The 23,140-nt window shown below is 36.5% G+C and overlaps 1 protein-coding gene across 3 annotated transcripts in view; it reads right to left on the bottom strand.

The window, feature by feature from the left end:
- Positions 1-23,140, bottom strand: part of LOC128865043 (uncharacterized) — a 149,746-nt gene that overhangs the window by 93,547 nt on the left and 33,059 nt on the right. The gene's annotated exons all lie outside the window — the stretch shown is intronic.

The following is a 23,140-nucleotide window of genomic DNA, read 5'->3' as shown; positions in this document are numbered from 1 at the left end:
TCACAATAAACTTAAAAAGTCATTCTTTAGCATACAATATCAAAATTAAGGGGGAAACACAAAACAGCGTTGGCAATACTCTACAAACAGTACAAAGCTAATTTACTTTAGTGCGGAAACTTTATTAAATCCTAGATATTGTTGATTTTTAGTACATATTTAGTTGGTCCACTTTTAGCATCCAAGCCAACTCACCTCTTGTTTTGAGGAATCATCCATTTTCCTCGTTAAAATGTCTATGGGGCCCAAATATTACAAGCTTCCCCGGAACGCGTTACACGCTCTCATAGCGCAGAGCCGGTACAAGGATTTCATTTCGCGTGCGTATGAGGAGGTGTATGTGGACTTCTATCCATTACTGGGTGCAAAATACTTTGTGTGCATTATAATAGTGCAACACCAATTACCTGCGCTTTCCGGTTTCGAGTGCAGTGTCAAAGTGATAAAGAAGAAAATATACTACTCATATACGTACGAGAATGTACACACAAAAACAAAAGTGGTGAAAAACTATTCTTAATTATTAAAATTAGAACTGACCGCAAACTGGCTAATAAATGCATAATGCAATACATATTGAGAGTAAAAGAGTGTTAAGAAATAAAAAATACTGACCTACTTAAACTCACAAGCAATACAGGGATGTCAACTTTTTAGATTTTTGCGCTCTCCCGGAATTTATGGGATCTCGTAAATACAATCACAATTTTGCAACAACTTAATTCGAGGAAAATGAACATATTTTTTGTAACACTGTCAACGAACTGGTTATTTATGTTCTGTTCTTTTTGTTTATGTTCTTTTTAAAATTAAAATATTTTGTTGAATAAAACTCAAAAAAGTACATTGAGTTATATGCAGCCACAAATAATTTTGTGATATAGCCATGTTCATTTGTGACGGGTTTTTTTTTATTGCTTCCAAAAAATATTACCCCTTTCTGTATTAAGAATAAGTAATTTGTTTTAAAGATACTTGGATATATAGGTGATACTGTAAGGCCATTGCTCTTCAGGATCATTAGGATCATTTGTAAAATATGTACTATGATAATTTAGATAAGTACATAAATATAATTTTTATTATTATATTACCAAAGTTCAGTTGGTGTTTTTCGTTTAAGTCTCTTCTTTTCGAATTTTTCTTCAGTAGGAAGCTTCCTCATCGTCGGATTTGTGTGCGTCAGAAGTCTGCTTATGTGCCTTTTGCTCGCAGTTTGTATGGCTTCGTCAACTGTGTTGATGTTTAAGTCGCGGTGGATGTCAGCATTTTATATATACCATGGTGCATTTGTTATTGTCCTAAGAATCGTCGACTGGGCACGTTGCTGTGTTGTCAAATTGGATTTAGAAGATGTGTCCCAAACTTCTATACCATACTTCCAAATTGGTGCAATTGTCGTTTTGTAAATTAAAGTTTTGTTTTGCAGCGAACGCTTTGACTGAGGTCCTAGCAGCCAGTACAGTTGTCGAAAACGATTTTTAATTTCATTTCTTTCTTTTATTATATGGTCCAGTTAAATTTTGAGTCAATTGTAATGCCTAAGTATTTAGCTTTCGTATGAGTTTTCGCGTCAGAGTTTCCAAACTTTAATGAGTATAGGGTTACCTTTCTGTTCGTGTAATTGACTTGAATTGTTTTGTCGCCATTAATTTCTATATTCAATTTTTTGAACCAGTGCAGTGTTTTGTTGAGGTCGTTTTGTAAATTTTTTTGTGCTATTTTCGGGTCTCTATGAGATGCCATTAGTACAGTATCATCTGCAAACGTCGCAATCATGCTATTTCCTGAAGACGGTTCCGGTAAATCTGCGGTGTAGATAAGATACAGAGTAGGTCCTAATACACTGATTGCAACCAAGATTGGTGTTTGTGCAGAAATCCAGGGTGCCATACTTTGTCAAAGGCTTTAGCTACGTCGAGATATACAGCCACGCATACTTGTTTATTGTTGAAGTCTTTATTAATTTTGTAAGTGACTCTGTGCACTTGCTGGATTGTCGAATGTTTTCGCCTAAATCCGAACTGATGTTGGGGAATTGAATTTATTTTTGTTATAATGGGCTCTATGCGATCAAAGAGTAGCTTCTCAAATATTTTTGATATTGTCGGCAGCAGACTTATTGGTCGGTACGAAAATGCAAACGTGGCGTCTTTATTGGGCTTTGGGATCGCAATGATTTCGGCAATTTTCCATGTCGTTGGGAAGTATTTGAATTTTATAGCAGCGTTGAAAACGTTCCTAAGGTAAATTATTGTACTTTCGGGCATACATACAATTTTTCCCGAGATCATCATCCAGGGGATTTGTTGTTTTTTAAAGTCGGAATTAATTGTTTTATCTCTCTTTTTTGTCGCCTTCCACAATGAATAGTTTGTAGATTTTGTTGCGTCAATATTTTTAAGGTAATTGTTTAGTTTTTTGTCTTTTTCATGTTTAAATAGTTCTTTAATTTCTTTAGTTAATTTGTTAAGTTGTTTTTTGTCGTCCGAAAATCTTGTAGTCTGCCATTTTTTCTTAGTTTTCTCTTTTGTTTTAGTTTCTTTTTTATTGCGTCAGGAATGTTATATTTTGTAGTTTGAGCTCGAAGAGTTGGTGAGGATCGGCTTTCTGACATAATAGTCGTGTCATTAAAAAAATTATTGCAGTTTCAATATCGTGGGTAGTTTTTCATGGGATTTTCCTGTCCAGGCTTTGTTCCATTATTTCCATAAAATCCTCCCAGCCTGTTCGATGGTTATAGGGTATCCGACTAAGTGTTAGTTGTAGTTGTATATACATACATATAGTAGTTGAATTGTCAGGATTTTTGGTGAATGGTCAGACGAAAGTTCAAGGCAGGATGTAATTGTCAGCATTTTTAAATTTATAGATTTTGTTAAGAAGAAGTCCAGCAAGTCGGGTACCTTGCTAACATAAGTTGGCCGGTAAGTGGGTTCCCCTGTGCTTATAAAGTCACAGTTTATTTCTCTGATGGCGTCAAGTAGAACTTTTCCTTTAGTATTGGGCAGTCTTGAGCCCCATGTCATGTTCTTTGCGTTGAAATCACCTCCGGCTATGAATTTGTTTCCAAGTGTCTTTAGGTTGTCCACATAATGCTTTATTTTATTATTAAATTTTGGTGGACAGTATGCAGCTGAAATAGCCAATAAGCCATGAGTGTCATTAATTTGAATTGTCTTTGTTTGTAGTTGGTCCATTTTGAGTTCCTCTTTTCGTTACATGTAATATTTTGTCTTGATATAATAGCTGTGCCTCCGTGTGCTTTATTGTCAGGATGATTGGTACAAAAAATTTTATATCCTGGAATTCTTACAAAGGGTTTATCACTAAAATGTGTTTCCGATACCATTAGTATGTCAATGCTGTTTTGTCTGATGAAGTTTTGAGTTTCCAGTATACGTTGGCTTAGTCCGTTTGCATTCCATAAGGCTATTGTCAAGTTATTTTCTTTGATCATCCATTTTGGTGACGAGAAGTGTTATGATGCTCATAATGTTCGACATTTGATTGATTATCTGACTTATCATTGTTTTCAATTCTTGTATATCATCGTTTTGGGGCATAGTATTTATTTTATTTCTTACTTTGTTATTTGTTGTCTGTGTTACTACTTGTGCATAAGTCCCTGAGATTTTTCTCGTGGGTTCGCTTGTGTTGTTTTGATGGTTTGGGCTTGTCTGTGGAGGAGGCATTTCCTTTTTCCGCAGAGCTGGGAAACGTTGCACTCTTAAAGATTTGTGGACCATGCACCCTTTGTAGTTTGCGGTGTGCTTCTCCTTACATAGGGCACATTTAATGTTATCATCATTTATATTAAGAGTACAATTCGCAGTTTTGTGCGGGCCTGCACATTTAACGCAGACTGGACTTCTTGTGCAATCATTTTTAGTAGGTATGCCCATACTTCTGGCAATTGATGCACTCAGGCAAAGTCATTTTCTGATGCGGAGGCTCAAATTTTATTTTACAGTGAAGTAAGCTCGTCAAGTTATATATATTACGGGTTAATTCGAAAGAAAAGCTTCAGCTATTGTTTGAGAAGCTCTTCTACCATGTAATAAATAATAAAGAAATGGTTTTAAATGTACATGCTTATTTATTTAAGGTGAAAATTATTTCCTTAGTAACAAAACAAAAGGCAATAGTTAAATTTTTACGTATTTAATGATACTTAGCGCCTACATACATCTGTGCCCCGTGTCTGTAACCATTCTTGATATATTTGTCGTTGCAAATTCAATTAGTCAAATTGATCGACAGCCCTGATAGTCAACTGACTTGTTCCATTTCATTTCAGTAGGCAGTAGCACTTGATAGGGTTTCTGTAACCAAATGAAATGAAACATTGTCGATCATTATTCCCACTTGGCCTGGAGGTCATGACAACACACATTTAGCTTGTTATAATTATTTGGATTGAAAATGGAAGCGGGTAGACTTGAAGCCAGTGTGAGTACATGTTGGTTAATATTTTATGTATGGTAAATATTTAGGTAATAATGGCTATTATTTTAGTACAAGACTTTTATTAAAGAGAAAGTGTCGTGGCGAGTTTAAAAAATCCGTTTATTAAGCTGAAACTGCAAAAAAAAATATTTATCAACATCAAAATCTTCATACACACATTTGATTCTTCACCAATATTTCCAAACATATTTGTTGATTATTCTGCTCTACATTTTGTCTATTTAGCTCACAAAAACACTCCTTCTCGAGCATTTTGGTTCAAGTCCATGTGACGTATTTATAATCGACAATTTTGTCGATTTTTTATAGAAACGGGTTACTTATAAAGTAATGTAAAGTATGTCAAAAAAAAAAAGTTTAAAAGTAAACAAATGTACATATTTTGAGGTCAAAAAGGGTATATATACTTTAATCTCGTGCAATTTAAGCGGAAAATAATAGGCTTCAATACCTATTAATTTATGTTAAAATAAAAAATCAAGTAAGTCAATATAAATTTGTATAACAAAGGCATACACATGTATGTATTGCTTTAAAAAAACTTTCAAACATATCCATATTTACTAAAAAGTTAAAGTCAATGTTGTTTTTTGCTATAAAAGAGGATTTTTCCGTTTCCCTTTAATATGGTTCGCAAGAAATTACAAAAAAATAATTCCAGAATTTGTGGGATCAAAAAAGGCCGAGATCCCGGGATCCCGTTATTGACATCTCTAGTATGTGCATATCTATGTATTTTAAGAAAGTAGTGCGAAGGAGAGAGGTATCATAGTGTATAGTGAACAAATACGGTCAGTTGTAGTGCAAGAAACGAATTCACATTTAAATTAATACTATGCATGTGCTTTACACATATACATACATACAGTGCTAAACGTAAATACAAATACAATGTGGTGCAAAAGAATACGCCAACGAGTTCATCAAATTATGGAAAAAATTTAAACACTAAATAATTACGGGATTTGTGCAGTCCGACAAGTGAAAGTAAAGGAAGTGCAGTTTATCAAGCAGTGTTTTATCGGCTAAATTAAAATAAATAAAAAAACGTGCTTACCTCGTCCTTTACTAAAGTGTTGCTGCTTTATCACTTCATTGTCGCTCCTGCTGCTGCCGTCAAAGCGCAATGTCACTGTCATTCGTGCGGCTATTTTGTTGCCCGTCCCGAAATGTTCTGCATCTACTTAAATTGCCAGAGGGAAGTCGAAGCTTACAAAAAGGCTAAGCGTTGTGTGAGCAATTGAGCGTTGTGGCTTTTCAATTAAAGACTACATAAAATCAAAATTAAGAACACCCAAAGAAATATGTCTCACACTTTCAGTATTTTGCATCTCCTTTTTCAATTTCTTATACACATGCATATGCTCACACGTGTATTTGTGTACCTACAAATATTCATGAAATATTCATACAGTCTTAAATATTATATACTTCGCGAAAGTTAAATAAGGGCACGTTGGGATTACGAATAAAGGTTTGACATTAATGATGCGAAATCGTTAAACAAAGTCAAAAAATAATATTAAACATATAAATAATTCTGTTCGAATAGAAATTTATAAGCAAGCAGTCATTAAACAAATAATGCTTGAAGAGTGCGTCTTAATCGCTCTGTGGTGCGTAACCATTAACCATTACTTGTCCTCCACACACCGCAACTTTGGCCCTTCGTGCGGTAGCAAAAAAAGGTTTGCAATCCTATTTTGCCCAACGGGTGGCACGCGCAACTGGTGATCAACATTAAACCCTTATTTTCATAAGAAGAAGATGTCAGTTGTGGAAATGCATCTATAAAGTTCAATTACAAAGAAAACTGACACTATCTTAAGATCTAGAATATTAAAATGTTGCTAAAATACTGAAAAAGCAGTTAATTTGCCGACCAAATTCCTGCAATCGTTAATCCTTTCTGGCCCCTCTACAAGCAAACTTACTGCACGCCATACACTTTTAGCCATTCCTCCCTTTGAAATTGTTAGATGGAGCACAAAACATTGACACATTACTTCCGTGAGTTGCCCTACACAAACAAGTCATTATTTTTGTTTTTCAAATAGTGGCGGTCTTTGTGTTAAAATTTAATTATTTTTCAACTTCAATAATGAGTTCTTTGATTAGAAAAAACAAAGTGAAAAAGAGGGTTAAGTCAATGACAACATGCACAAATGAGCATGTAGAAAAATGAATACCTTTTTTAATTTGTACACTTTGCCAAACAGAAATTTTATATCAGTGCTGCCAACATCCGTAAAAACGATCCAGATTGTTCCAGTGGATAATGATCGTGGTTCTGAATGCGTGAGCCGAATAACCAAAGGAAGCACAATAATACGGCACGTAATTTGCTCTCCCATTCGTAATTCGCTTTTTCAATTCCAAATGTCAAATTATAATTCCCAATTACCTTTCAAAATTTTGAGAGCGAATTACTTCGTTTATAAGCAAGAATGATAGAAAGAAGATTGCGCCCGTCAGAGAGTGCGTGACGTCACGTTTTTCCGAGTAGTGCAATATTGCCAACCATTTGCTCTTCGCAATAAATTTAGTGCTTTTTTATACAGAAAATGCGAAAATTTTGAAGTTTCGTGTTTGTTTCTTTTTTTTTTAATTTAAAGCTACCGAAACTTTAAGTTAAAAAAAACTGTATTATTATACAAAAGAAGGTTTAAAAAGGCCACTCTGAGAACATTATAGTGCTAATGAAAATTAGTTGGTTCTTATACAATTTGATATTTTGAAAGTGTGAATTTAATTTTTCGCTCCTTTTAAGGTTATGCAAGAATATTAAATGCCCCTCTCTCAACTCTTCTTAAAATTGAAAACCTTTCTACACATTTTAAAAGGCGTTTGAATTTACTGAATGCGGATTAAAACCTGGAGGTGTAATCGTTTCTTCCGGCCATCAATCCTTAGTGGGACATAGGGCATCAAGAGGTGTATTCATTGTAAAAATAAGCCACAAAGTATCAGAAAATACTAAAGAAACCATACTGACATTTTTACAAAAAGAGTACCTTATCTAGTTACATAACTTCAAATATAGCAAATAAGCCGTTCCCTTAACAAAAGAGTCTCGTTTACCAAAAAAAAATCATAAATTAAATTGTACATAAACAGAACACATTTATTTAAAAAAACGCACATTCTAAAGACAATTTGTCACGCATACAAAGTTCTTTAAGTAATTCAATAAAAATTTGGCGTTTTATTTTCTTTAAATGGGCATTTTAGAGCGTTTTTATATTCAAAGCTAGACAACACTGCAGTAGCGAGAGAGATATTTGACAAAAGAAAAGCTAAATAAAACTGAGTGAATTATTTAACTAATTATTAAAAAATGTATATTTTACAAAATTATAAACATTACATTCTAATTAGAACAGGCTAGAAAAATATCACGAAGGAAGAACTAAACTCCGAGACTAAATAACAAAAAAAATTCTAAATCAAGTTACGAAAATGGTAATCTGGCCATACTGGAGCTAAAACCACGTAACTCGTTGTCAAATTCGCTGAGAGCAAAGTAACGGAACCACGATAGGCGCCATCTCATTATTCTTTCCATCATGGTTTATAAGTAATTCAGTCTCAAATACCTTCTTTATTGGAAATTTATCAAAATTAGCTGTCAAATCGAAAATGGAATAGTAAATCAAAATAAAACTGACAAAGGCTGAATAATAACCAGAAAAAGTTAAAAAACATATGTTGTGAAAACAGTTATGTCGAGGAGGTTGCTGAACAGCTCAAGAATTGTGGGGGAGATCAAATTGTCTCCTGAGGAACTGTTCCACTTGTTTGAAGAATTGTTGCAACTGTAACTTCTAAGAACTATGGAGAAACCATTAACCTCTGGAAATCAAGGTAGGTGGGTAAGTAAGTGATATGGTTGAAGTACCACTCTAACACTCCCGAAGTAGCACTAAAACGCCATCTTGATGCTGTTATGAAACCTTCTCCTTCTAATAGTGGTGGCCCCTCGGCAGGCAATGGCAAGCCTCCGAGGGTACTTTTGCCATGAAAAAGTTCCTCCTAAAAAATTTCTGCCGTTCGGAGTGGGCTGGAATCTGTAGGTATCTCCATTTGTTGGACAGCATCAAGACACCACAAATTGGGGGAGGAGCTCGGCCAAACACCCAAAAAGGGTGTACGAGCCAATATATTATATATGTATATATGTATATGAAACCTCCAACAGGCAACCAGAGCTCTTGATGTAATAGAGAAGATTAATGGGACTTAGGTTGATGCACTGCCCTAGGCTGCCGAAGAAAGGAGCTCCCAGTGACCTTATGCTCAGCTTCTGCAATGGGGGTTAAATCCTAAGCCTATCTTTAGCGGGTGTGTGCCGATCGTCCAAAGACCGGTAAAAACAGTTACGAGTTTGGAAATTGAATGGCGTGGTGCCCCCAGGAAAATGGAAAATGTAGCTCCATCTTTTCTGCGCTTTCCTGAGAAATAAGTTGTGGAATTCCCCTTTAAGAACAGTCAGGGGATGCCGATGACCAGGTAGGATGTCTCTGAGACCAATTCAGCCTTCTATCAGGCTAATCAGAAATTTCATTTTTCCCTATGTTTCTATGTCCTGGAAACCAGGTCAGAGAAATGTTACCTGCACACCCAAGCTATTTATTTGATCTCCTCCTTAAAGGAGTTGACTAGTCTGAATCTGCATCGTCAGAGCATTGATCGCGGCGAAAAAATGTCAATATCTTCCTTGCCTCCACGTTCCCTATGCATTTTGCATGCTTGCAGGAACGCGAAGACTTCTGCCTGAACGCTAACAGTATTTGACAATTTTAAGGAAAATAAAAATTGGTTGATTTAGATAAAGTCCCTGCTCCGACTACCTATTCCATCTAAGAGCCGTCAGTGAAGACAGAGGTACCAGTTTCGGTGCAGATTTTCCTCTCGTTCCAACCCTGCCGACTTGGATAAATTGCCTTGGCACGACCCTCAAACTCCATATTGTGTTATCTGCCTAAAAGTGCTACCATGATTGTACTTTGAGCAGCGACAGAAATAACGTAAAATTCGATGGGAAGTAAGTGCAAAACCCAATGCAGGACAGTACTGGGGCAAGTTCTACATGCTCCGGGGATGCCAATACATGCAGTTCTTTGCACTCTTCCCGGTTTAGTGATATTATAGCCCTTCCGAAGAGCTTCCCGCCAAACCAGGCATCCATACGTTGAAATTGGCAGAACCACTACGTTGTTCATCCAAAGCACGATCTGTGGCTTAAGTCCCCATTTTTTACCGAACATAAATTTGTAGGAATAGAAAGGTTGGAAGAAAGTTAGTCCTTTGAAAAGTTTGTGTGAATTTCTGAATTTTATCATTTGGTTCATAACTGTTTGGAACCTTAACACTTTAGAATGGTTTCACCGATTTGGCCCATTCTTTTTTTACTGAATGCAATTTCCCGCCAGGTGGCGATGAACTCGAACAAAATGGAGCAAAATTCGCCCAAATACATATATATTGTGTAGTGGACGACTGATAAAGTAATAGAAGTTTTGGCACAATAGTAGAACATAGCATAAACTGACTAGGTTAGGTGGTTACTTAGTCCTGGAGGATAATAGTCATGTCACTTATTTGGGCTCAAGTCTCCCCTCTAATTTCGAATGTAGTGAAACTACGTCATCTCATTAATAAATGAGGTTGGCGTTATTTTTGACCGATTTCTATTTATATTGCTATCATCTAGTACGGATGCGCCTCATTTTGTGAGTGTATCCAGCAGCAGTGAGTGTTTCCAGCGCCCCATTCAAAATAGTCTCTTGTTTTTACTTCATAAATTTGTTAATCAGGTCGCAAATAGTTATGTAAGCCGGTCATATCAACTCAAGTAGGATATTTTGTGTTGTTGCTTGTGGTGTCGTAGTGTTCTTTTACAAGTCGAATGCAAAAAGAATGTAGCTGAAAGTATGCAATATGAATTGATACCATCGTAGGCGATCAAAAGAAAGGCGTTCTGCTCCTCCTCCTCCTCAGCACATGTGGATCGAACTTCTATGTAGTTCCAGCGATTTTCACCGCATTGCGTCTGAAGTATGTAAAATATACAAAAAATCACTATTTATACACGGCAGCCCTGCTTAGGCCAGGTCGCGGTTATAAACAAAGTCGCTCGATCATCGCTAAATTGTTTTTGAAAGTCTTAAGCGAGCAGAGAAGTGATGAATTAAAATCGGCAACTACCTTAGAATTTAATATTAACTATGTATATTGATAAATTTAATTCTAAACCTAAATCAATCAAATCAAGCGGCCGCTGTAGCCGAATGGGTTGTAGCATGACTACCGTTCGGAAGTACATACTATAGATTGGTAACCGCGTTCACGAGACACCAAATAATAGAACACGTTTTTTCTAATGCGGCCACTCTTCGGCAGGCACTGGTAAACCTCCGAGAGTATTTTTGCCATAAAAACTCCCCATAACAGCCCTTGCCGCCGGGGGTGGCATAAAATTGTAGGCGCCTACATTTGTGGAAAATATCAAGACGTACGCCAGAAATGAAGCTCGGTCAAACTCCCAATAAATACATATTTATGTATATATATTTCAATTAATAATAAAAATTTACTTACTTTAGACGAACAAAACAAAATTGATAGAATCTGCGGCATATGAAATCTTATACCCAATAAACTTTTTCATTAGTCCAAAACAAATAATTTTTCTTAAGGTGAAACGGTTACGGCAAGATTGATCATCGGGCAGTAAAATTATCCAGGAAAAATTTCATATGTACGGGAACCTGTACACTGAATATACTGATGCTACAATTCACTTTTTCATTTTCTCATCAATTTAATTTCTTAAAGGACTTTAAGGTTTTTAAACTTGAAAGTTGCTGCAAACGTCTTAACACACACGGACAAAGGCATGCCGCCCTCTGCCGTGTAGCATTTAAACATAATAAGCCTTATAATTAGTTCCGCCCGGAAAAAATTCACGAAGAATTAGTTGACATTTTTGATCAAATTTAAAGCGTATTCAATTGTAATAAATGGTTTTTCAATTGGCGCGGGTCGATTTTGGCGCCCTGTGGCAGCCATTTTGTTTTGGTGACATCTGCCAAATCTTTTGTTTATTATTTAGTTGTTTATGCCAAATCATCATGGCAAGTTACACGATTGAACAGCACGTTCAAATGATAAAACTTTATTATCAAAATGTGTTCATTAACGCAAACGTTGCGCGCATTGCACCCATTTTTCGGTAGACGTGGTGGCCCTTCCAATTTCTTATGGCCCATATTGAACCATACGCTACGTGCCACACAGCAAACGCCATTTTATTCCATTTCAACATCTGCCCGCCCTTATTGAAAAACCCTTTATAAGCTTTGCTTGAGGGAGAAAAAATACAGAATAACGAGAAACTAGGTGACAGCTGAGAAACAATCCCCTCTAGCTGCCTGAAATGCTTACGCGATTTTCGCGCGCCTGTCGTTCCTTTCTCGTGCTAACCGGCGCCAGTTGGAAACATCAAGTGAAACCAAGTCTTTCTCCACCTGATCTTTCCGACACAGAGGAGGCCTTCCTCCTCTGCCCAAAAAGATAGCTGGAAGAAAAAAGTAGGTAGAGAGAAACCGGGTTAAAAAACAAGAGGTACTAAACCAATCCACTAAAAAGTAATATAATTTTGTGAGTTCTTCCTTTCCATTCTTAAAATCATGCTTTTGCAAATGTTCAAACAGTGCATCTTTTCAATTACTATTTCCATGGTGATTGCCTTAAAAAGGGCTAAGATGTAGCTGTGTTTCCAATCAAGCTAGTTTTTCTTATTGTTATTTGGAGCTGTAATGCGAATATGCGCGCCGCCAAAATCTCCAATAACTCCCGGCTTCCCACTCTTTTCTTCAAATTTCCTTTCCACAGCCGTTGCTGCTTTACCTTGTGCCTATTTTATGTACTCGTTGCCAATTTATATTTATCATCCATGTTGAAACATTGTTTACCACATATCAAGCTGTTGACAACGTTATATTATTGCTGATGTACTCAATATACCAGGTGGCGCAAAGTTAATCAATAAATTTTGTTTTTGTGTAACTTTTTTCCTAAATAAAAAATGGAATAAGGCGTTCAAAAACACTTGAAATGTTAACAGTGGCATACGGTGAGAGTACTCTGAATCAAAAAAATGTTTACAAGTGATACAAGCAGTTCCCAGAAGGTCAATAAGATGTGAATGACGACGCTCGCTCTGGACGCCCCAGCACATTCGGAACCGATGAAAATGTTGAGAAAGTGAAAAAAAGAATTGCTGAATTTTGAACAAAAACAACGTCGCATAAGCATCGCTCAGGAATTGTTGAATGACGTCAACGACGATCCAGATTTGCTTAAAAAGGTTATAACTGGTGACGAATCATGAGTGTATGGTTATGACATCGAAACCAAAGCCCAATCGTTCCAATGGAAGAGTACAGGAGAGCCAAGACCTAAAAAGCACGCCAAGTTCGATCAAGTGTCAAGCTTTTGCTCACTGTTTTCTTCGATTAGAATAGCGTAGTGCAGGAGTTCTTACAACAAGTACCTACGGTAAATAAGGAATATAATCTTGAAGTTATGCGCCGTTTGCGTGAAGCAATACGAAGAAAAAACTCGGAATTGTGGAATAAAATCCAAGGCTTTTACATCGTGATAATGCTCCTGCTAACTCATCTTTGCTTGTGAGAAATTAATTGGCCCCCTGCGATTTTTTTCTGCTCCTAAGATTGAAGAGACCCCTGGAACGACGGCGTTTTGCGACGATTGAGGAGATAAAAACCGAATCGCTGAGAGAGCTCAAGGACATACCAAAAAGTGCATATCAGAACTGCTTTGAGGATTGAAAAAACGCTGGTACGGTCATAAGCACTTCTTCATTTTTGTTTTTTGATTACCTACATCTCATTTACAAATAAAAAGACATTTTCTAAATTTGAAATATTTCCATTCATTGGGAAAGTGCCGTCAAGTAACTAATTAAGTCCTTCCATACAAATGTCATTTTCAAAGTACTGCCAAAATATATTTATTTATGCCAATTACTTCATCTATTCGCCACTCGCCAACACAAAGCAATGCGAATACAACTATTAAGCGAAAAGTGAAAGTGAAACTCTTCATAAGGCTAAATACGTTCGTTTCACACATAATTTAGAAAACTTACCAACATTGTATACAAAGAAATATTTTAATTTGCTTATTCATCTGCTATTTATATTTTTTAAATTGAAATAAAATATATTAAACATGCACTTGCTGATATGGCACTACCACAAAAGAAATTAAGTCATATAATATATATGCTCTGCTACCGTGCGAAACCGAGCCAGGTCGCTAGTATTTTTAACCAAAAGATGTTTACGAATGTTTTAGCAAATATAGTACTTACGATTTAAAAATAAGGATTCCAATAGCACATACTTTTCGCGGATACACCTTGTTTATACGCACGCATTATACTCTTTGAAGAATGAAGAATTAAAGCAAAAGTGATATCATAGTGATACGATTGTGTTCATATGTACATACATAATTTTTAGGTTTATATTAAGATTGGAACATTTTTATTAAAGGTGTTAATATCACCCATTTGCAGCAAGAGTATCATATTCCACTAAGGAAAAAAATTGTGTAAAAAAATATTCAAAAATGACCACCAGCTCTTATTTCATGCTGTATAAAAAATTCAGGTCGACATCTCATTAGATGAAAATGTGTATTTACTTTTACTTAGGGAACCATAGCAACTTTAAAACTTTGAAGCCATTTTTCTCAACATTTTCATTTTCGGATCAAATAATTTCCTATATATTTCTGGCATTCTTAATAATATCTTTACATTTTTTTTAAATATATTAGTATATATTCACTCTTTTTTTTTAATCAAAATCACAACCTAAACGCTCCGAACACATATAGAAATATAGTTTAATTTATCAGTTTTAGTGACAAATTTTCGTCAAGCTGGCTTTGAAGGCTAGTATTAACTTCGCAATCGTGAAATTTCGCCAGCAGGATGCATTTGGCTTGCCCTGAAATGTTGCTACCAACATTGATTGTCAAATGAGAAGAAATGTCAAATTTATGAGTATTGCCCCGAAGTAATTGGCAAATTTTTGTGAGAAAAGTTTTTTTCAAACATATTAACAAACATATATGTATATATCGACACAAAAAAAATATTAAGAAGATTTACTTACACTCTTTGCGAAGACATTTCACCAAAAAACGCCATAGCTTTGGAGTATTCGTACTCAGACACCTGACTCCCAAACGAACTGTAAGTTTTCGCTCAATTTTAAATGGCATATGCATTTTAAATAGGTGTGAAAAATGTTGCCGGTACTACTATGCCGTGAGATGCATATGAAATTTCACTCATTTTTCAGCCCTTTCTCGTGAAACTTAGCAACTATGCTTAAGCGAAAAAGTCGGCTTAAACTCGACTATGATTCATTTCACGATTTCAATTAATGCTCCTATGCCATAAACCGCATCGATTATTGAAATCACAACACACAAGTGTCCACCATAAAATCGATTTTATGATATCTTTAGTTTATTCTCTTAGTAACAAATGACTTAAGTACTAAATTTCAATTTTAAAACTGCATATTAAAGATACAATTTAGAAACAGTAAAATTTCGCTATTTATCAGTATGCATACCTGTTGAAACGAGATTTGTCGCAGAAACTGTAGGGCACCTATAATTTCAGAAAGTTTGTAATTCTTATGCTCGACAAATTTTCAAACAGCAGCAAATCAAAGCGCACTTAGAGGTGTAGATTTATTATTCAAGTACAATGTTCGAAAAATCATTTTCAATGATTTAATCACGAAAGGGAAAATCTAAAACTATAAAGTCCTTTTGCTTTGATTTGAAAGAAAATAATTTACCTTTGGAAATTCCCTTTAACATTAAACACTAATAGCGAAGGAGAAGTTCAACATATATACAGGGCCCGCCATCTATCGTTACGGATTTGAACTAGGTATTATTTGAAGAATGGTAACACTTAGCTGTCATCTGATTTGACAGAAAATTAGTTTTATGCTTCCGCTGAACGAAAATCGTTGTGTATACGCTCAAAGAACGCTGGGAAATATTGCGACATTACTTTGAAAATCATGGTTGCAGAATGTGTACGAAAATTACGTACGGCAATGGGAAGAAGAAAAGCACTGAATGAAGCGTATGTGCGTTACTTTGCGAAAAAAGTAAGAGAAACTGGTTTGCTTATTGACAAACCAACGCGTGACCGACCAAAAATCTTTGGGGTGCCGTCAAAGACCATTGTTATGCCAACAAACCAGCAACAATAGATGCACTGAAGACCAACATACGCGATGTCATAGCTGAAATACAGCCGCATACAATCGAAAATGTGTTGAAAAATTGGACCGATCGTATGGGATGGAGCATGGCTAGCCGAGGCAGCCATATGAATGAAGTTGTGTTCCATCATTAACCGGAAGGATTGTACTTCAAAATAAAGAAAACAGTTTGGAAAAATATTGAGTAGTTTCTTTTTTATAGCATTTTTAAATCCGTAAAGTTATATGGCGGACCCTTTATAAATAATTTTCCTTTAAACTCGGTTTACTCTTCTATTTAGTGTTTATGGACATGCACAATCATCCAATTCTACGTATATATTCATGGTTATTTTGTTTTGCATTTTTATACATATTTTGTTATTGTTACTATCACAATAAACAAAAACATCTTAGTATTCGGATACACTTACGTAAAATTGTACTATTGTATATAAGCAAAATGCGATGTTGCATATTTTATATGAGAAAAGAACATGAACAGAATAAATTCTCCGAAAAGAAAACACCATTAGTTCCTTAAACACTTCTTCGACAGTTCCTTAATTGGCTAAATATTTTTGAAGAGAATTCTAATTAGATCTTGACCTAACTACAGAAGTTTAAGTGCACATTTTTATAAGAACCTAATAAAGTGAATCCTTGGCTAATGAAAACAATTCGTTCCTTTATATAAATCAGTGTAAAATAAAGTAATAAAGTAAAAGTTCAAAAAGTTCACACCAAAATATTTCAAAATCAACTTTTATTGGCACTCATATTACATATATTTATGTATCAGTATTTTTAAGAAATGAGAATACATACATAGGGCGAATAAAAAATAATATTTTTTATGACACCAACATGCATTCCTAGTTCTTATTTAACAAAAAGCTGCCTAAACTCGTTTGTTTTTAGCGACGCTTCAATATTTGGTGAAAATGTGACACAGCGTTATCATTGAATCGATCTATTGGACATTTAGTCACTGTCTGATTGGGGTGATGCTTTTTTAATGTGTGATGCCACAGCCACTCATGCTTTGAACATTTCTATAAGTGTCCTAGACAGCTGTATTGTTACTTTTTCATCTGTGAACATCTCCTCCACATCTTCTTACTTGCAAATCCATAAGCTCTTCGGTGGCAAGCTCATCTCTGCGCTCTATCATAAGTTCATTGATATCATTTTTAACCGCATATATAGTATGTAGTCCCATCTGGTTAGCCAAAACTATACTACTGGGTCCTTGGGCACTGTGAGGAGCCCTTCAACTGCAATCAACAGATCGTTCGGGGTAAGTTTCGTACAGTAAAATTCTACAATTCTCTTGGTAACATTTTTCCATGCCTTTTCAATAATTTTGATACAGACAATGATGTGATACCTATTTCTAAAACTCTCTTAGAATAGGATTGGTTGAGATATATTTTGATATGAATAAAGTACGCTATAGATCAACCACACCAAAACCTTGCATATGAATATTTTTCAATAATATTAAACTCCTTCTACCTAATATTTTATTTTTTGGCAGATTCCATTGAAGCATTATGAAGTATTTCTTCGACTTTTGCTTGATTTGTTCGTAGCGAATAATTTTTTTTACAAAGGGTGCCTTCTATTTACGTTTTCCAACATCAACTTACAATAGACAGAAGCTTTTCAGTAGGCTCAAATTTTCACTGGCAATATCAATATTACCATCTCGAAAAGAAAGAAAACTAAGGGAATATTTCTGTATGAAACGTATTTGGCTTTTGACGATGAAGCCTTTATGAGGGCTTATACCATACGACACTTCTCGAGGCATAATTACTTGCGATGAAAATGAGAGAAATTTTTTTAAAAACATGCAAGAATAAAAAAAATCTTTTGTCCTTTATTTTAATATAAATAGCAATATACCTGTGTTCGAAAAATATGCTTAGCCCATGGTGTAATAACCGGATGAAGTAAGTAGGCAGACTACCTTTTCTATTCCTGACATTTGGCTGTCTTATAGAAACAATATTACTTATTGAAATCTTTAATTTAATTAATTTAATTCCGATATTAATTTTAAACATTTTATACTACGTAAAATTGTCATTTTGTCACTTTTTCCGTTTATATTTTATAAAGAAAAATATTTATTTTTCATGGTTTTAACTAATTATGAAGAGCGACAAAATGTCAAGATATAGCTGGGCAATTTGCTGCAAAATGTGAAAAGAATACCAAAAAATGTGATCAAAAAGTTCCTGGAACAATCTCCAAGTGACGCTCTAAGTCAAATGATTTGAGTTACAGGTATGTTTGTTCTTTTGTTTTGTTAGGTATCGCCATTGCTTGACATTTGGAGAAGTTACGGCGTCTTGAGTAAATCTACCACTGCACGTGTTTCCGATTTTTTACAGTTTTAAAAATGGATTTGAATTTACAACAAGGAGCTTGTATTAAATGTTGCATTAAAAACTGATTTTATGGTGCTAAAATCTTGGAAATGTTAAGAAACTGCTTCAGTAATGATTGTCTAACGAAAAAAGCCGGCAGCAGCTTACGAGTGACATGAACGTTTCAGAAGAGATCACGAGCCCATCGAGGATGACGAACGTAGTTGCAGGCCGTTGACATCGAAAACTGATGAAAACATCAATAAAGTCAAAGAAAAGTTGCTGAATAATCGCAAGAGGCTTGAACAGACTTGAACATTGCTTATCGATCAGTTCAGAACATTTTAGTTAATGATTTGGGTTTGCGCCGTATTGCTGCAAAGTTGGCCGTTATTCTCAAAGGACCTGAATTTCATACAAAAAAGGAAACGCTTTGATTGATATTGCCAAAGATATGATTTCCAAAGCTGAATTACGCACCATTAGAAATGAGACATAGGCTTATAAGTACGACACGCAATCCAGACATCAGACGCGTGAGTGGCGAGCTCCGAGTGAAACAAGAAAAACCACGTCGTTTTCAGTTAAAAGAGAGAGCGGTGCTCACGGTTTTGGTGGATTACAATGGAATTGTTAGACCAGAATTTTTGCCAGAAGATCAGACAGTTAATAAATACTATTACCATATCATGGGGGCCAATCCAACACAAACTAAGAGGGAAGCTCCATATGAGGATTGGCTAGCCCTCCATCCGCTTTACGGCAAAATTGGTGGCTATCCAATCACCATATGAAGATCACCGTACCGACGAAGATCCCCTGTCAATCCTAAACCCCCTTCATCCCATCATCTCCTCTCCTCGCCCCCCCTAACTCAAGGTGTCATGCGACCCGTGCCTATTGGGTGGTTTGCAGTCAGGGGGTTTTCTGTCCGACTGTATTTCTACGGAGCTACCTCGATACCGGGTCACCTCGGGGTATAACCATGACCTTGCCGTGGTATGGGGCGCTGCCACGGTCGACCATTATGTTTCCCCTTTCTATTTATAAGATCACCATGTCTGCCACGGTGGACGGTGATCGTAAGAAACAGATGGACTCCCTCAAAAAAATAATTTCTATGGGCAAGCAGTCCTTAAATGCAAAGGAAGCTATAGCTTCCACCCCTAAATCTGGATCAAGCCAGATTTCTATTAGTACGACGGAAGCTGGGATAACCAAGCCTAGTGAAAGTATCGGTGCATCCAAGCCCTTCACGGGTAGCCCGCTTTCATGCTCTCTAATTACAGCGACAACGATCAATTGACCATTAGCCTGGAGTCAGGAAATGAACGGATGTGGCTATCTTCCTGTTACCTCGCACATGACCATGAGGAGCTACCGAGATTAATATTCAAAGATCTGGTAGCGCAGGCGCAGAAGCTTGGCGCAAAGCTAATTATTGGTGCGGATGTAAATGCGCATCACGAGATATGGGGCAGTACTGATACTATCGCTAGAGGTAAGTGTCTCTTTGATTATCGGAACTAAACTACAGATTTTGTCATTAGTAATAGACAGGAAGTGTTAGACGCTACTTTTGCTTTTGACTCCGTTATTAACAGAATCAGGAACTGGAAAGTTGTGGAAGAACATTCCTTCTCTGATATATATATATATCTATATCTCGGTTGAGGTTAGTAAAAATCTACCGAAACCTAAGCTTGGTAGAAATATCAGGAAAACAGACTGGGAAAAGTATGTAGATTGTATCGGGGTTACCCTAGGAACACGTCTATCTGTGGTACCACAAAGCATAGAAGGACTAGAAAATTTTGTTGACAAGATTACCTACAACATGAATTCTGCCTTAGCGGAAGCGTGTCCCATAAGAAGACTGAGGGGTAAACCCAAGCCTAAGTGGTGGACGGTTGAACTAAGCAAGCTTCAAAAAACAAGCAGAAGCGCTTTTAATCAGGCAAAGCAAACACGTTTCGCAGAATATTGAAAAGGCTATAAAGATGCTCTGAGGAAATCAAAAATGCCCAAAAGCCATCTTGGAAATCCTTTTGTGAAGAGGTTGAGGGAGCAACTGAGACCTCCAGACTTCGTAAGATTTTAGCGGGAAATCCTCAAAATTGGGAACTGCTACAGAAAAGTGATGGTACTTTCACTACAACCAGTAAATAGTCTTTAGAACTTTTACTCGACATTAATTTGCCAGGCTGCTCAGACATTACTGGGCATGACATGGAAGATACAGTACACTGTCGTGAAGTCAGAATAGACGCTATATCTGAGGATCGGCTCTTATGGGCGCTTTCAATCGAACCCTTTCAAACCTTTTAAGTCACCGGGTCCAGATGGCATTTACCCGCTGGAACTGCAAAAGGCCGCCGGATATCTAGCACACTGGCTAATAGCAATCTTCAAAGGTTGCTTTCTTTACGGTCATATACCTCTTAAGTGGAGACAAGTCAAAATTGTTTTCATTCCAATTACTGCAGCACTCACTGATCTTGGGGTAGAACCGGCCTTGGTAGGCTTCATTGCAAAATGCTAAAAGGCAGAATCATTGAAGCGAAACTAGGAGAATCGGTGCCCAGGAGATTAGTTAGTAGAGGTACACCGCAAGGTGGAGTCCTCTCATCGTTTTATGGAACGCAGTTGTAAATAAACTTCTGTTAATACTGGAATCGGTGGGCTGTAAGGTGATAGCTTACGCTGATGATGTTGTTATTGCTGTCTATGGTAAATTTGTATCTACATTAAGGGGGTAGTATGGTTAATTCGGTGTAAAACAAGCATATTTTTCGAAATTTTTTTTGTCGACACAGTTGATTTATTCAAAATTTTAAAATTACTTCATTATAAAGTCATATTTAAAGAATATTGTGTGAAATTTTCATTGATTTTTATGAAGAAATGAGTTGGTGGCAGCGAATCTTCGCGGACGTCTCATAAAAAAGTTTTATTGCGGTGTCCCTCAGAACTCATTACTGGATCAAATAAAATCAAAACACCAAATTGATTTCATCAGCTAATAAAGTTTCGCAGGTAACAACGTCGAGTTTTGTCATATTTTAAAACAACAAAGTTTTCAAGTTTTTTTTATGAAAAATCGGTGTTTTGACTTCAAAGCGCTTTAAAAAATTAAAAAAAAAAATAAAAATAAAAAAATTCGACGTTGTTACCTGCGAAACTTTATTAGCTGATGAAATCAATTTGGTTTTTTGATTTTAGTTGATCCAGTAATGAGTTCTGAGGGACACCGCAATAAAACTTTTTTATGAGACGTCCGCGAAGATTCGCTGCCACCAACTCATTTCTTCATAAAAATCAATGAAAATTTCACACAATATTCTTTAAATATGACTTTATAATGAAGTAATTTTAAAATTTTGAATAAATCAACTGTGTCGACAAAAAAAATTTCGAAAAATATGCTTGTTTTACACCGAATTAACCATACTACCCCCTTAAGAGACCTAATACAAAATGCTCTAGATACACTAGGTGGGCAGAAAAGTGTGGTCTAGGAGTCAACCCAGACCAAACACAACTCATATTGTTCACCAGGAAACACAGAATCCCTCAGCTAAGTCCAATTATGCTCAAGGGGGCAGCTCCTGTGATTTCGGAAGAAACCAAGTACATGGGACTAAACATAGATAGGAGACTGACTTGGAAGTCAAACATCTTAGAAAGAGTTAGGAAAGCAAACCTAGCTTTTTATGACTGTAAGAGAGCTTTAGGTAAGACCTGGGGAATTAAACCTCAGGTTGCCCATTGGCTTTACACTGCTGTCGTCAGACCCATTCTTCTATATGGAAATGTTGTCTGGTGGTGTGCTATGCAGAAAAAAACCTATTCTACGTCATCCTACACGGATATACCCAGTGACTTGGATTATCACGCTCCCATTCTTTGCTTCGAAAACAATTTCCTAATGAAAATCCCTTCTAGACTGGAATGGCTTGAAAAAGATCCAACACCCAATACACCCGTTAAGATCTACGCGGACGGATCTAAAATGGACGCCGGTGTAGAATCAGGGTTATTTTGCGAAGAGCTTTCTATTAGTGAATCCTTTAAACTACCGGATCACTGTAGTGTTTTTCAAGCGGAAATAAACGCTATTCATGAAGCCTTAAAATGGTTAAAGATAAACATAATATCATCAAAGGATATCTGCCAAGCTGCCCTACGAGCCCTGGATGCATTCCAAACAACATCAAGGAGTGTCTTACGTTGTCGCCAATCTCTAAATGAGATGGCCGAGCAATATCGTATTATCTTATGCTGGGTTCCAGGCCCCAGAGATATACCAGGGAACTGTAGGACAGACCAATTTGCAAGAGAAGGTACCTAAGTAATTTTATGGAGATACCTCTCGCAACTTGTAAGCTTCTCATTAAGTACGAACTACGGCGGCCGCTGTAGCCGAATGGGTTGGTGCGTGACTACCATTCGGAATTCACCGAGAGAACGTCGGTTCGAATCTCGGTGAAATACCAAAATAAAGAAAAACATTTTTCTAATAGTGGTCGCCCCTCGGCAGGCAATGGCAAACCTTCGAGTGTATTTCTGCCATGAAAAAGCTCCTCATAAAAATATCTGCCGTTCGGAGTCGGCTTGAAACTGTAGGTCCATCCATTTGTGGAACAACATTAAGACGCACACCACAAATCAAATATGGATTAGCGTTAACACCTGTGAAATTGCCAGGCAAACATGGCCAAGGCTAAACTTACGTCTGTCCAAGAGTATTATAAAACTGAATAGACTTCAAATCAGGACCTTAGTAGGGGCCCTCACAGGACATTGTCTCATAGGAAATCATGAAAGGAGATTAGGCGTTTACACGCATGATTTCTGTCGTAGCTGCACAATTAAAAAGGATTTGGAAACAATTCAACACCTTTTTTGCACATGCGCAGCTCTAGCCAGAAGCAGGAACCGATTTTTAAAATCCTACTTCCTAAC

Source organism: Anastrepha ludens, chromosome 5 (assembly GCF_028408465.1).
Source record: "Anastrepha ludens isolate Willacy chromosome 5, idAnaLude1.1, whole genome shotgun sequence".
In the NCBI taxonomy this organism is placed as follows: domain Eukaryota; kingdom Metazoa; phylum Arthropoda; class Insecta; order Diptera; family Tephritidae; genus Anastrepha; species Anastrepha ludens.
Note: the sequence above shows the minus strand (reverse complement) of the source record. Positions and strands in the feature narration are given on the sequence as shown.